The sequence below is a fragment of the Ovis canadensis genome, chromosome 19, assembly GCF_042477335.2.
Source record: "Ovis canadensis isolate MfBH-ARS-UI-01 breed Bighorn chromosome 19, ARS-UI_OviCan_v2, whole genome shotgun sequence".
NCBI classification, from domain to species: Eukaryota; Metazoa; Chordata; class Mammalia; order Artiodactyla; family Bovidae; genus Ovis; species Ovis canadensis.
In genome coordinates, this window is record NC_091263.1 from 38538426 (window position 1) to 38555410 (window position 16985).

Consider the following 16985-nt stretch of genomic DNA (forward strand, 5'->3'; position numbering starts at 1 on the left):
GCAATACAAAGGCAAGTGATGATAAAATAGCAGCTCATAGCTACATGGTACTTCATCATTCACATAATGCTCTCATATCTAATCTGCATACCAACACAAATTAGATTTGATCATCGTCACTTAGCAGATGAGGACATCTGGGCTGTTGGACAGCCAGAGCAGACTTAACAGAGGAAGTAATATATTCTATATCCTGTCAGAGTTGGTGCTCAGAAATATTTGCTAAGTGGGTGTGATACAGCTGCCACCACTATGGTAAACAGACAATCGTGCATGTTGTTTGCCTGAGATCCACTCAGAGAGCTCTCTCTTCTATCTCTGAGTGACTCTGGGAGAGGAGAGATTATCAATGTGGAATCATATGTGGCATATGATCCAGAGTTGCCAGTACTCCATGTCCATTCAGAACTTCAGATGTCTTTTGTTCTTTAATTTAGACACTGGAGGGGAAAAAAGGGTAATCCTCAAATGCATTCAAGCTGTGTTTCTATAACCTGCAACTGCAAAGTCCTATTGTTGCACACATCTCTTCATCACTCCATGGGAAAGAATGATGTCCTAAAGACCTGAGTTATTTTCCCTTCTACCTGTCAACTCATTTGTTCTCTGCTCCTGAGAGAGGAATATATTTACCCAATGCTCTGGTTCAGGATTCTCTGGTTACCTGAACTTTGATTAGTGATTTTCTATTGTTCCCCACATTACCCGCACTGTACTTGTAACTAATTCCTCTTGCGTGCCCCTGAACTGTTCTCTCACCAGCAGTCTTTGCTGCCCACTCTGAGCTTGGCTTTACTCTCATCCTCCTACAGGACCATATGTCTACTTGATGATCTTACTGTTAGTACCTATGATCCCATGTGCCATAATTTTTCTTGCATTTTCATGCAAAACCTTATTTCAGGCAATTATTTTAAGGGAAGTATATAGCAGGGGTGAAGCACATTTGCTGTTGTTTCAAATAGGCCTGGACCTGGGTATTGATTCTATCCTTTATGAGCTAAATACCCTACAGTAAGCCACTTACCTAGAGCAAACCTATATTTCTGCATTCTTAAAATTAAGATAATAATACTATCTACCCTTAATTTGGATTTTGAGGGATTGAAAAAAAATCATCTTAAGTACATATTATAAATCCCAACACATAATAAGGCTTAATAATTTAAAGGTATTTATTGAGTATACAAACTATGTATATGTGATAATCATATATGTATGATTATATATCTCAAGATAGAGGTGGTATATATCTCAAGATAGATGTGTATATTTTGAGATATCTGTATCTATATATCTATATTTTGAGATCTCTATATACATACATATGCATATATATAAAATTACCGTATACATGACAGTGAAATATACCTCTTATATTCTACTGAGTCTTGAGATACAGATAAACAGAACAAAAATGTTATTGTGGAGATTATAAAAGTACAGACAGATAAATAAGCACACAAAAGGATGTCTAATATAAATACAGCAAATTTAAATATGGGAAGTTAATCATAAACACTGATTTTTAGGCTATTTAAGGAGTTACTACTTCTGCTCTAATGATTTGGACTAAATCACTGATAGAAATATAATTATTATATCTTTATTACAATACTAACTGTTAAGGAGACTAAATGATTAGAATATGACACATTTTATGATTGGTGAGCAACATTTCAACCCACTAGACATGTGATTAGAATCTAGTATATTCAGGGCAATTTGCTCAGGCTCTTTGGATGGGGGAGGAAGGGCTGTAAAGGCAAATTACACCCAAGAACAACAAATAAGGAAATAAATGTTAAGTAGAGGAGCACATAATATGATGACTGGGGAAAAAAAGAAGAGTCGTTTTCATAGAAATCTTTCCATCAAGGAAAGAATCACAACAAGAATACAAACCCTCACCAAGATTTTCTTAAACTTAAACGTAAATTATGACCTGCTTTGTACTGTATCATCAAAAGTAAAAATCTGGGGCTTCATGATGAACCAATGAAGAATTATGGACAAAATCAGTCTGCGTTACAAAAAGAATTTGATATGGCAAATAAACTTTATGAGCAAGAGATTAAAGGCAGGAAGAATAATTAGGAGGTGACAACAAAAATCCTGGAGATAAATGACAAGAGTCTGAAACTTGGATAGTGACAGCAGTGATACAGAAAAATAAAATGAAGGGACAATGTTTTTGCAAATTTAAGCTTAAAAGATTTTCACATTGTTGGTTTACGTAAACAACAAACAGCGCTTTTATTTTTTAAAAATATATCACTGTAATAAATTGAAATATAAAATAACATAAAGCAATTATTTTGAGAGATCTAAGTACTTAATGTCCTTATATAAATTTGGATAGCCACACACATGTATTTAAACATATCCAGGTAAAATACACACACACACACAAATATTTCTACATATTGAATAGATAGTATGGTTCTAATCACTGTTTTTCAAACATCATTGCCCTGACTTAGACAGATACATGATTCTCAGAGCAGTAGTTATTTTCTCCTGCTCATTGACTAACAGACACATAATACACACAGAAAGACACTGGTATTTCTTCAGTAGTTTGACTATTTATGAAAGTGAAAGTCGCTCAGTTGTGTCCAGCTCTTTCTGGCCCCAGGGACTATAGTCCATGGAATTCTCCAGGCCAGATTACTGGAGTGGGCAGCCTTTCCCTTCTCCAGGAGATCTTCCCAATCCAGGGATCAAATCCAGGTCTCCCACAATACAGGTGGATTCTTTACCAGTTGAGCCACAAGGGAAGCCCAAGAGTACCAGAGTGAATAGCCTATCCCTTCTCCAGTGGATCTTCCTGACCCAGGAATTGAACCAGGGTCTCCTGCATTGTAGGCGGATTCTTTATGAATGGAGCACATTAGGGAAGCCGTATGACTCTTTCATAGATTCCTAGATTCCCATGTATTTTACTAAAGCTGTCATGTGTTCTTTTACTGTTACTGGCCCTTGCAAGTAAAATAACATTCTGGATACAGCAGAAGCTGGCCATGGTTAATCAAAACATGCAATCATTTAACTGGCCATAATTTTTGGCATCTTATGCATGTACTTACAAATGAAAATACTAATAGTAACTTGCTCATATTATCTGTAAGTGCTCCTGTGGCAAAACAAAAAAAAAAAAAAACAAAAAAAAAAAAAAACAAAAAATACAAAAAAACACTAGGATTCTAGGTAACTTGAGCCAGACGACTTGAATTCTAGTTCTATTTCCTACTGAAGTAAGTCATCCTGGGAAAGTTAACAAAATTTCTTGTTAAATTTTCTCTTTTATCAAAGTAAATAAATGTTTGTAAGTATATATAATATACATATGATAATTATATGTTGAGTGTGCATACAAATATGTTAAAATATATAATATACATATATATTAAGAAGAGAATATATAAAATCTTAGAATAATTCTTATTATAATTTAAGCACTAAATAATTATGTTACTATTTTCTTTGTTATTATTACTGCTGCTGCTGCTATTATAGCTTCCTGTGTGATTTTAGGCAAGTTGAAGATAATATGATAACCTGTTATTTGCAAGAAATGTCAAGATTCTAGGTTTGGGTGAGTCTCTTTCATGAAAGATTTTTTTCCAGGGTACTTGACAAAGGCTTGGTGACACAGCATTAACAATACTTAGAGATGTAAGGGCTATCACAACAATCTTGATATGACCAAGTCTCTCCTTTCCAGAGACATATACAGTTAGAAGAGAAAAGACAAATTCCTCTAATAAGAACTATATAGTATTTTGTTCTTTTATACGTCTGAGTACTATTCCACTGTGTGTGTGTGCATGAGAGAGAGAGAGAGAGAGAGAGAGAGAGAGAGAGAGAGAGAGAGAGCGAGAGCGCATGTACCTATGAAGACACATATATTTCTCACGTCTTTATCCGTTTATCTATTGATGGAAATCTAGGTTGCTTCTATGTCTTGGCTATTATAAATAGTGCTGCCATGTGCATTGGATGTACATCATTTGTAGCAACAGGGACAGATCTAGAGATTATCATCCTAAGTAAAATAGGTCAGAGAAAGACAAATATACAATATCGCTTAGGTGTAGAATCTTTTTTTTTTTCATTTTTAGTTTTTTATTTTTTAAATTTTAAAATCTTTAATTCTTAAATGCATTCCCAAACATGAACCCCCCTCCCACCTCCCTCCCCATAACATCTTTCTGGGTCATCCCCATGCACCAGCCCCAAGCATGCTGCATCCTGCGTCAGACAAAAATATGATATAAAAGAACCTATTTACAAAACAGAAACAGATTTGAAACAACAGAAGGAAATCTTACATTTTAAATTTAGCTGATAGATCACTTTTGAAAACCTTGCAACAAATGAAGCCCACTTGCTCTCCCCCTACCCCAGAAAAGGATCTGCAAATGTTAGCAAAATTGCTAAGAATGGCTTTTCTTCAGATTTATTCCTGGAGAGTCCAATCCATACCTAAACTATGAGTAAATGGAGAGCTTAGACCACCTTAAGTCAAATGATGGAGACTCAATAGGGCTGACACTCTAGATTCAGAGACTGAGAGCCTGAATCCTAATTCCAATTCTATTCCTTGTTTGCTTCGTGAGTACAGTTAAGTCATTCACTTTTCTGAGGTTCAATTGTACATCTCTAAAAGAGGATGTAACCACTTTTGTTGGTGATGCTGTTCTCCCTTTGATTATTCTCTGCTTATTTATGAGGCAACACTTTACTAATCTACGACCCTTAAAAGTAAAGGAAATTAGAATGAAAGAAAGATGATGCTTCTTCCATTAGACCACTGGGCTACATCATACTTAGCTCTCCTCAACCATTGCAATGAGAGTTTCTTCAACCCTCAAGACATATTTAGCACTGTCAATTTGAGAGCAAAACATGATGAGAGCTGAACCTACAAGATACTGATAGCATGAAGCAAAACATATGCTGATAAGACTCATCTAAGTATCAACCCTAAGTAAACTCAGTGTGTTTATTTATAGCTGAGGTATTTTACACTCAGAGAAACAAGCCCCAAATCAGATTCTGAATTCAGTTCAAGGAACGAGGGTGCGGGTATGAATGAGCTGCAGAATGATGTACTGGAAAATGAGAGTTTACTGAATTTGAGTGAAAGGAATCAGGGAGAGAATGAGAAAATAATTGGGATGCATAAAGCCAGCCCTTTAAGAAAGATGCCAGTTAAATGGGATGATGACAAAAAATTCTTTAAAGCTCTGGAGGCTATGGGAGAGAAAAACAGATTCTGCATTCAAGTCATATTAACATCACATTTGTTTATCTTCGCACAGTGTGGCATGGCTCACTGTAGCATATATACAGCAGTCTAACTTGGTACGCTAATAAAAGCAGGAGTGTGTGCAGCAGAAAAGGGGGCTTATTCTTCCCACAAGAGATGAAAATGCACAGGAAAAAAGACTCTACTGAAAAAAATAACTCCCTCTTTTCTGGCTTATTGTACCCTTCCCTATGGTCTCTTCAAGGTGACAGGGCATTTTGAGATTTGAATCTCCTCCAGATCTCCAGGAAAATTAGAGAATTATACAATCTAAGAACTCAACCAAAATAAAAATGGGAATAGAATTTTCCTTCATTTATCTATCTAGGCAGTCTGGTCAGTGAGTAACTAGTTCAGCATGTTCTACATAGTGTGTGTGTGTGTGTGTGTGTGTGTGTGCACCCAATCATATCTGACTCTTTGAGAGCCCATGGACTGTAGCCCACCAGGCTCCTCTGTATATGGAATTTTCCAGCCAAGATTACTGGAATGCATCCCTATTTCCTATTCCAGGGGATCTTCCCGACCCAGGGATTGAACCCACATCTCAAGCATTGATAGGAAGATTCTTTAACAATGAGTCACCTGGGAGGTCCTAGTAGGGTCTCTGCAGGGTTCTAAAGGAGAGAGTAAAAGGACCTAGATGTAGTCACTTTCTTCAAGAACTGCACAAACAGGTAAGGGAGAGACACACCAACAATGTGGGTAACTCTGAGTTCCGTGCAAAGTGTTAAATTTATCTGGAACATGACCTGAGTGTGAACAGAGAAGAAGTGGTAGAAGCGATGGGATTTTAGAACTCTACTCAAACACATGCCTAGAAAATACCAGGAAAAGGGTGCTAACTTTAAGCTGAAAGGATCAAGGAACAGAGGTTAAGTGCTGAATCATTCAAAAATAAATGCAAATAAAAATTAGTCTATTACTATTACTACTACTATTATTCATGAAGAATCTAGCCACAATCTCTCTTTGAGCTTATATTTGAAAACTCTATGATGATTTTTAGAGGTAATTCAAGAAGAGTAAGGGGAGTTCTAAAACTTAAGAATATACCTCCTACTGAGCTAATAAAAGGAAATACTTCAGGCATCAAAACACTGATTTCTTCTGACAAAAAATAATCTTCAAAGAAGGGTTATTTAGATAAAATGTGCCATGTTTTACAACCATATTATTTTATGCTTGAGCATATTAGCATATATATGGACCCATTATAGAATTTGGTCATAATTCATATTTCTTAAAACTAAATTTAGTGTCTTTAAATCACATATATTTTCAAGATACTTCAATGTTACTAATTCAACATTTCTGGGAACTTAGAAGCTATACTTTCTGCTTTTTAAAAAATCTCAGTTTCCCAGGTATAGACAACCATAGCAAAGATTTTTACAGTCATACTCTTATATGTCCTTCATTTTACTCTTTTCCAGGCTGATTAAAAAACACAAACGGCTGTCACATTTACACTTCCAAGTAGCAAATCCACTTCCAAGTAGCAAATCCACTTCCCTGGATTTGATGGGACCCTGTGTTAGAGAGGATCTGCAAGGATGCTCAGGTCTCCTCTGTCCAGCAAAGAGGCTATCACCAAGCCCACAAGTACCTACTGGGCTCCAGGGCGCTGCTGAAGGGGGATAAACCAGGTTATGAGCATTCTGTCTGTCCCATCCCACTGTTTTAGGAGAGTTCACGTCTGATCCTGACTTTTGAGCTGAGGAACCTGGCTTAGCACTATCGTTCAGAATTAGTTATTGGATGGAAATACAAGTAAGTCTACATAGACAGTCACATTCAAGATGTCAAGCCAATAGATTTTCTTAACCCAAGGAGAGGAGGAGGAAAATGGCATAAATGTCAAGGCATGAGCCATGGGGAATCCTACTCAACTAGCTGTCAAAAGAAACAAAAGCAACACCAACTATCCACATGTATAACTCTGATAATAGAAAAGCAAAGCAAAACCCACAAGCAAACAGCAGGGCTATAGGGCCACTAGCCCATTTGTCTCACCATGCATGCCTGTATCCATCCAATATTTACTGAGTGAGTGACTGACTGACACTCATATGGCAGGGCATGGGCAAACAAATGAGACATGATGTAAAAAATCCCACAGTTATTTTTCACGGAACCTAAAAAACAAAACATGAACATCAGTCAGCCATCAAGACCGAAGTGATCTGTTCCCTGCCAGTCTCTATGGTCTCCGTTTCTACCACTTTCCTTCATTCACCAAACCCAGCGTCACTGCTCTTCTTTCTCTTCCTCCAGGAAAGCAGCTGAACCCCTTCAGGGTTCCCCCTTCCGATGGAGAACTCCTCCCTGGACCTCCACAGGATGGGCAGCTCCTTGCTGGCCAGTCTTTGGCTTGGCCTCATCTGCTCAGAGAGGCCTTTCCTAATCAGAGAACCCAATCTTGCCACCACCTCTCCTCCCAGGTAATGCTCCATATTTATCCTGCTTTATGTTATCTTCATAGCATTTTTCATTACTGAACATAATAATACATGTTGATTAAGTCTGTGACTTTCTTACTAGAACATAAGCTTCACAAGCTACAATTTTTATCCATTTTATTCACAGAGATATTTACTTAACAGTACCTGTTATAAAGTAATCATTTGAAAAATACTGGATTAAAGAACACACAAATATATATAAAATTATGACACCATGTAGGAAAGAGAAATGGTTCTACTGGAGTATATAATAAGGTGATTAGAGATATCCTGGAAGAGATTAAAAAGAGTTTCCTGAGGAAACGATACTCAAACTTAATCACACGTTTGTCAGATAAATTATGTAAATTTATTTGGTCCTTCATTGCCTAAAACCTAGAAGGAAATAAGATAAACTACAAATGAATCAACTTATATATAAATTAAACTGGTTAGTGAAAATAAAACTGACTAGTTGACTAAATGAAGTAAGAAAGAAAATTAAAAACAACAACAAAAAAAAACCACCATGAAACCACAACCCAGTATCACTGTTTTTTGTCCCTTCTACAGAACTAATCTGGAAAGCTGGTCTCTAAGTAGAGCACAGGTCCCACAGCAAATCACAGATCCAGTTTCAGTGAATTGAATAGGTAAAGATGGTGGCTTAGATGGTAAAGAAACCACCTGTGATTTCGGGAGACCCAAGTTCTACTCCTGGGTCAGGAAGATCCCTGGAAAAGGGCATGGCTACCCACTCCAGTATTCTTGCCTGGAGAATCCCATAGACAGAGGAACCTGGTGGGCTATAGCCCATGGGGTCACAAAAAGTTGGATATGAATGAGCAACTAACACTTTCACTTTAACACAGATTCAAAACTGAGCTCAGTGATACATGTCCGAGATTCCTCCAGAATGACCTCAAAATGATGGGACTACTCTCTCACTGAAATATTGTGATTTTTGATGACTTGTCTTCTTTGCTATAGAAGGCCAATACAAGCTTTAAAAGAGGTTGCCAACCTTTAAGAATGAAGGCTGAGATGCTACTAGAAAGGGAGTCACCCAAGTGATGTAATGGGAAAGAAAACCCACTGAGAAAAGGATGAATGGGGAAGTATGAGAAAAGAAGGGAAAGAAACTCAGTTGCCCTGCAAGAAACTCGAGGCCCTGCCTGACAAATGCGTCCAAATCATTTTCTGCAATACTTCTTACTCAGCAGAGGGGGTTATATGTGTCACCAGGAACCAGAAAGAAACCAACTCATCAATTCTACTGAAGAGACACTTGTCAGAAGCATCTCTCTGATGAAATATCTTCCTTTAAAACCATTCAACTCTTAGAGAATTCTAAATAATTATTCTTCCAAAGGTAAGCTCCTACTAGTGTATAAATTACTTCTCCTAATTATATTATTAAAAAGACTCAGAAGTGTTTCCTCCCCTCTAGGGTATATTTCTTCAAAGTGCAGAAATCTCGTTGGAAACTAAACTTGAAAAAAAAAAAAAAGAAAGAAATAGGGCACCCTCCATAACCATTTCAAAAAAGATAATTTAAGAATCTTGTCAGTCACACTGTGATGGTTTTGAGGTACCAATTTGACTGGAATAAAGCATGCCCAGGTAGCTGGTAAAACATTATTTTTTGGTGTGTCTGTGAGGGTGTTCATGGAAGACATTAACATTTGAACTGGTGGACTGAGTAACGAAGACCTCCCTCACCATTGTGGGTGAGCTTCATCCAGTCTATCAAAGGCCTGGATAGAACAAAAAAGAGAGAAAAAGGAGGAAGTTACCACTCTTGGTTCCCTCTGGTCTCACCACTTCAGTGAGGTTATTTCATCTCATCTCCTCCAGCCCTTGGACTGTCATTTAAACCATCAGCTCCTCTGGTCCTCAGGCTTTCCAACTTGAACTGCATAATATCACTGGCTTTCCTGCAAGCCCAGGTTCCAGAGAACAGGATATGGGACTTGTCAGCCTTCAAAATCAATCTCTCCTTGTATGTGTGTATGTATGTACGTGTGTGTGAGTGTGTGTGTATATATATATATATATATTTTTTTTTTCTTACAGGCTTTGTTTCTCCTAACACACATGCATACCTAAAAGTAAACTTCTAAATCTTACCTATCAGAAAATTGGAGTAGTGGATAAATCATTATTTAACTGGCACTATTTAAAGTACCCAACCAGTTTAAGGTCCATGTAATAGAATAAAACTAACCAAGCTGGATATTATCAAGGTCCAAAATTAAACTGCCTTTTCTGTAGGATCTAATTCACAAAGCTTCTAAAATAAACTATCCAAATGTGTTGAGTGGAGTTAAATGACAAGTTTATGGTACATCAATATTTAAGAGATAGGAGATTAAAAAAATAGAGAAAAATATGGGTTAAAATTCTGCTACTGTTCAAAAAATGTCTTGAAATTCAGCAAGATACTCTGTAGATAGAAAGACAATCCTCAATTTTAACTAAGACCTGGATTTTCTTCATTTTATACTCAGAAACAATGCATTTTAGCTCGTGGGTTGTGTTTGTTTAAATCTTTATGGTCCATTAGCTACTGTCTATTTTTGTTGTTATTATTGTTGTTAGGGTTCAGTTCCAGATGATTGTAAAAAGGCAACAACTTGATGAATTCCATTGTGGATCTTGAGTTAGATTTAACAAAAGTATAACAGAGAAGGCAAAAACAATGATTATAATAATAAAAAATGACACAGGGGGAAGAACAAGATGATGGAGGAGTAGGTGGATGTGGAGTACATCTCTCTCCATGGAAACATCAGGAATACACCTTTAGACACAGAAGTGCATACACCAGCTGAGAGCAGACAGGAGTACCTGACCAGAGGAAAAGAAAATACAGACCCATGCAAAACTCGGTAGGATGAAAGAACTAGCGGGGGAAACAGGAGTGTTAGTAGGACTGGAACTGCCCTCGGCGGGTGGGGAAACTGAAGCAGGGGTCCAATCCCCACATCAGGGCAACTGTCTGAGTCAGAGGAGAAACATTTAAGGCTGAGAGTGAAACAGCTGGACTGCAAGGAGATCCAACCAGTCCATTCTGAAGGAGATCAGCCCTGGGTGTTCTTTGGAAGGAATGATGCTAAAGCTGAAACTCCAGTACTTTGGCCACCTCATGCAAAGAGTTGACTCATTGGAAGACTCTGATGCTGGGAGGGATTGGGGGCAGGAGGAGAAGGGGACGACAGAGGATGAGATGGCTGGATGGCATCACTGACTTGGTGGAAGTGAGTTAGAGTGAACTCTGGGAGTTGGTGATGGACAGGGAGGCCTGGCGTGCTGCAATTCATGGGGTCACAAAGAGTTGGACACGACTGAGTGACTGAACTGAAATGAACTGAACTGAAGTGGAATGAAACCTATATGCAGGTCAGGAAGAAACAGTTAGAACTGGACATGGAGCAACAGACTGGTTCCAAATCGGAAAAGGAGTACGTCAAGGCTGTATATTGTCACACTGTTTATTTAATTTCTATGCAGAGTACATCATGAGAAACGCTGGGCTGGAAGAAGTACAAGCTGGAATCAAGATTGCCGGAGAAATATCAATAACCTCAGATATGCAGATGACACCACCCTTATGGCAGAAAGTGAAGAGGAACTAAAAAGCCTCTTGATGAAAGTGAAAGAGGAGAGTGAAAAAGTTGGCTTAAAGCTCAGCATTCAGAAAAGTAAGATCATGACATCTGGTCCTATCACTTCATGGGAAATAGATGGGGAAACAGCGGAAACAGTGTCAGACTTTATTTTTTGGGGCTCCAAAATCACTGCAGATGGTGATTGCAGCCATGAAATTAAAAGATGCTTACTCCTAGGAAGGAAAGTTATGACCAACCTAGATAGCATATTAAAAAGCAGAGACATGACTTTGCCAACAAAGGTCCATTCAGTCGAGTCTATGGTTTTTCCTGTAGTCATGTATGGATGTGAGAGTTGGACTGTGAAGAAAGCTGAGTGCCAAAGAATTGATGCTTTTGAACTGTGGTGTTGGAGAAGACTCTTGAGAGTCCCTTGGACTGCAAGGAGATCCAACCAGTCCATTCTAAAGGAGATCAGTCCTGGGTGTTCTTTGGAAGGAATGATGCTGAAGCTGAGGCTCCAGTACTTTGGCCACCTCATGCGAAGAGCTGACTCATTGGAAAAGACTCTGATGTTGGGAGGGATTGGGGGCAGGAGGAGAAGGGGACGACAGAGGATGAGATGACTGGATGGCATCACCGACTCAATGGACATGAGTTTGGGTGAACTCCGGGAGTTGGTGACAGACAGGGAGGCCTGGCGTGCTGCAATTCATGGGATTGCAAAGAGTCGGACACTACTGAGCAACTGAACTGAACTGAACTGAAGTGGAATGAAAATCAGACAGTCCTTGTCACAGCCATACATACCCCAGATGGTGCAGCAGCTGGGAGCTGGAGTTCAGGGATTGAGGAGCAATCCCTGGGTGAGGGCTGCTGTTGCCTGCAGAGAGACAAATTGAGGGGATGTGAGGGAGGAGAATGTGGTCGGAAATGCCTGTGGAGGAAAGCCGGGCAGCCATGGAAGCAAGGCGATAGTGCCGAGTCATGCATTGAGGGTGGAGCCATCAACATAGCCTCTCTCCCCCAACACACCATCATTGGCAGCTGAACAACAAAGGCTGGCCCATCAAATGCGTCTGATGCATTGTACTACAGAGTAGGACCCTACCTAGGGTGCTCCTTTTAGTGACTGATGGACCAAACTACAGAGTAGGACCCCGCCCAGGGTGCCTCTTTAAGTGCTTGGCTTGCCAGTCTACAGTGTAGGACCCCAGCCAGGGGAGCCCTCTCTATTGCCTGATGCACCAAACAACAGAAAAGGACCCCACGAAGGCAGCCCTCTAAGTGTCTGAACGGGCAGCACTACAGAGCAAGACCAACCGAAGAGGCCTTCTGATTGCCAGCTAAAAGAGGCTCAAAGAAAGACTCTTATACGGCCATAACTCCTGCAGTGGAGGCAGTCCGTGTCTTTGCATACTTGGCACCGCCAGGGTCTCTGCAAGCCGAGCAGCTTCATCATCTTCATGCTCAGCTCTCACTGGGGCAGAGCTGCCACAGGCAATAAAAGTCTTGTGTCTATGCGTGCAGGGTCACTTCGGTGGTGTCCAACGCTTTGCCACCCCGTAGACTGTAATCTGCCAGGCTTCTCTGTCAGGGAGAAGGGTTCTCTAGGCCAGAATACTGGAATGTATTGGCCAATATTGGCTACCCTTCTAGAGCACTATATTTCCTGCTAGCCGCTATATTTCTAGCCACCAACTCCCCTGAGTACCTGGTGCTGCCAGAATCCCTGCTACCCAAGCAGCTGCACCATCTCCACACCTGGCCCTCAGAGAGGCAAACTAAGTCCTCCAGGGCAGTCCACCAGGAGCAAACCCCAGTGGACGATCCACATGCAGAGGTGGAAATAAAACCACAGCTGAATCCCAGGGGCAGTGTGACTAAGGAAGAAGACCCAAAATCCTCCGACCAGTTGTACAAGCTGCAAATTAAATCCACATGATCAACCAGGCAGACTCTGTGTCTGTGGAATATATAAAAGGTCACTGAGAGCTCCCACAAAATAAAACTCACTAGCTCTGATAGCTGTGGACACTGGAGGCAAGAACATACAGGAGTAGGACCAGATGAGAATGTGAACTGCCCCCACAGCAGATTCAGAGATCAACACAGTGTTAGAGGGCATCCGAGGTGAGGATGAGGTGAACTGTGACTCCCAGCGAGGGAAGGACTCTTGACAGCAGTGACTCAAGAAAAACATTTATTATTCTTATGTTTTGACTTGTTCTGTAGATTCATTTGAATTTTTTTTCTTTCTTTTTTCCTTTCCGTTGCCCCTGTTGTAGTTGTCGATTTTACTGGCACTATGAAATCTAATTAAGATTTTGAGCTTTTCTTTTCTTTTCTTTCTCAGTCACATTTTTCACTGTTGTCATAAACCTCTGCCTCTATGTTGGGCTTTTGAAGTTCTGGGGAGTTTTCCTTTTTTTTTTTCCTATTCTCTTTATTTTAATTTTTAATATCTTAAACCTATCATTATTTTTTCTACATTTATTCCTTTGTCTTTCCTACAGTCCCTTTCCCCTTGCAATTAATCTTTAATATATGTAAATCTTCCTTATCTACCTCTATGTAACTTTGCATATCTATTCTTTCTTTCCTTTCCTTTCAACATATATGACACCTTTAGTTTAATTGCTTTATTCCCCAATTGGCACCTTGCTTTAGTTTTGTTTTCCTAATTTGGGCTCATTTCCTAATTTTGTTTCCTAGTTTGTGCTTTAGTTAGTTTTGTTCTGGTAGATATAATTTTTGGTTTCCTTTGTTCACTGGGTCAATTTATTATACTTTATTTTTAATGGACTGTTATGATTTTGCTTATAGGTATATATGTATATATGTATATCTGTATATTTAGTCACACTTTTTGGTATTGTTATAAATTTCTGCATGTACATTGGGCTTTTGCAATTCTGAGGAGTTTTCCTTTTTTTTCCATTTTTCTTTCTCCTTTTTTTTTCCTCTTTTTTATAATTTTAACTTTTTTAAACCTATTATATTTTTCTACATTTATTCCTTTGTTTGCCTTTCCTACTGCTCTTTTCCCTTTGGAGTTAATCTTTAATGTATATAAATCTTCTTCATGTACCTGTATTTAACTTTGCATATCTTTTCTTTCTTTGTTTTCTTTCCTTTGCTCTCAACATATTTGTTAGTTTTGTTTTCATTGCTTTATTCCCCACTTGACACCTTGTTTTATTTTTGATTTCCAGCCTGTGCTTGAGATGGTTTTGTTCTTAACTGGTAAATATAATTTTTTGATTTACTTTGATTGCTGGGTAAATCTGCTGTACTTTATATTTGTTGGGCTGTTTTGACTTTGCTCATGGGTATATACATACATGTGTATATTCCATTATTTTAATTATTACTTGCCTGATTTTGTAACTGCCATTTGTCTGGGGTTCATCTTTGGTCTCTCATTTTGAGATATTTGTTTTATCTCACTTAATGCCATAACAAACCACTTGTGGAATCTTCACTCCTGACCAGAGATCAAGCCCTGAGCCTTTGGAGTGGGACCACTGACACCAAGACCCTAGACTATCAGAGAAGTAACTAGGGAGCATCAAATAGTGAGAACCCACACAAAGAAAACCACTTGAATACAAGACCTGGCATCACCCAACCACTAGTAGCAACCTGTGCAGGACACCTCATCTAAATGACAAACGAAAAAATACAAACCCAAGCATGAGCAGACAGGATTACCATCTCACTCAGCCTTGCCCATCAGAGGAAGAACAAATAAAAACTCAGCACAAATCATACTCTATACAAAGCTTACACACACCACTGAACCAACCTCAGCGGGGCAGAAACCAAAAGGAAGAAATAATTCAACCTTCAAGCCTGGGAAGGGAAGAACTCAAAAACAGTAAGTTAAAAAAAAAATAAGGCAAATAAATACTGCACAAATGAAGGAACAAGCTAGAAACAAAGAAGTCCAAATAAATGAAGAGGAAATAGGCAAACTACCTGAAAAAGAATTCAGAATAATGATAGCAAAGATGACCAAAAACCTTGAAAACAAAATGGAGAAAGTAAAAGAATGAATTAACAAAGACATAGAAGAATGAAAGAATAAACACACAGAGACAAACAAGACAATTACTGAAGTTAAAACTACTCCGGAAGGAATCAATAGCAGAATATCTGAAGCAGAAGAATGAATCAGTGAGCTGGAAAATAAAATGGTGAAAATAACTTCTGAAGAGCAGAATGAAGTAAAAAGAATGAAAAGAACTGAGGATAGTCTCAGAGACCTCTGGGACAACATGAAACGCACCAACATTCAAATTATAGGGGTCCCAGAAGAAGAAGAGAAAAAGAAAGGATATGAGAAAATTTTTGAAGATATTAGAGTTGAAAATTTTCCCAACATGGAAAAGGAAATTGTCAATCAAGTCCAAGAGGCACAAAGAGTCCCACACAGGATAAACCCAAGGAGAAACATGGCAAGACACATACTAATCAAACTAACAAAGTCTAAACACAAAGAAAGAATATTAAAAGCAGTAAGGGAGAAGCAACAAGTAATATACAACAGAAACCCCATATGCTTAACAGCTGATCATTCAGCAGAAACTCTGAAGGTCAGAAGGGAATGGCAGGATATATTTAAAGTACTGAAAAGGAAAAATTTACAACCAAGCTTACTGTCTCTGTAAGGAGCTCATTCAAAATTGATGGAGAAATAAAAAGCTTTTCAGACAAGCAAAAGTTAAGAGAATTCAGTGCCACCAAACCAGCTTAACAACAAATGTTAAGTGGACTTAAATAGTCAAGAAATAAAACAGAAGAAAAAATATCTCAAAATCAACCCTAAAACAATTAAGAAAATGACAATACGAACATATATATCAATAATTACTTTAAATGTAAATGGATTAAATGCTCCAACCAAAAAACACAGACTGGCTGAATGGATACAAAAACAAGACCCATATATAAACTATCTACAAGAAATACACTTCAGATCTAAAGACACATACAGACTCAAAGAGAAGGATGGAAATATATATTCCATGCAAATGGGAAATAAAAGAAAGCAGGAGTAGCAATCATCATATCAGACAAAATAGACCTTAAAATAAAGAAGATTACAAGAGATAAGGAAGGACACTACATAATGATCATGGGATCAATCCAAGAGGAAGACATAACAATTGTAAATATCTGTGCACCCAACATAGGATCACCTCATTACATAACACAAACACTAAGAGACATAAAAGGAGAAATTTCTAGTAACATGATAATAGTAGGAGACTTTACCACTCCACTCACACCAATGGGCAGATCATCAAAACAGAATACTAATAAGGAAACACAAGTCTTCAATGATACATTAGATGAGATGGATCTCAGTGATAGCTTCAGGACATTCCATCCAAATGCAGAAGAATACACCTTTCTTCTCAAGTGCACATGGAAAATCTCCAGGACAGACCACATCTTGGGTCACAAATCAAACATCACAAATTTAATAAAATTGAAATTATATCAAGCATCTTCTCTGACCACAATGCTATTGATTAAATATCAATTATGAGAAAAATCTGTAAGAAACACAGACACATGGAGATTAAACAACACATTTCTAAACAACCA

The 16985-nt window shown here is 38.4% G+C and overlaps 1 protein-coding gene across 3 annotated transcripts in view; it reads right to left on the reverse strand.

Moving 5' to 3' along the window:
- Positions 1 to 16985, reverse strand: part of CNTN4 (contactin 4) — a 1043858-nt gene that overhangs the window by 677368 nt on the left and 349505 nt on the right. Inside the window, exon 4 of one of the 3 annotated variants that reach the window (XM_069561831.1) lies at positions 12180 to 12252. The exons of the other annotated variants lie outside the window; for them this stretch is intronic. The gene's annotated coding sequence lies outside the window, so the exon portion shown is untranslated. The remainder of the gene's footprint in view (positions 1 to 12179; positions 12253 to 16985) is intronic. 3 annotated transcript variants of the gene reach the window in all.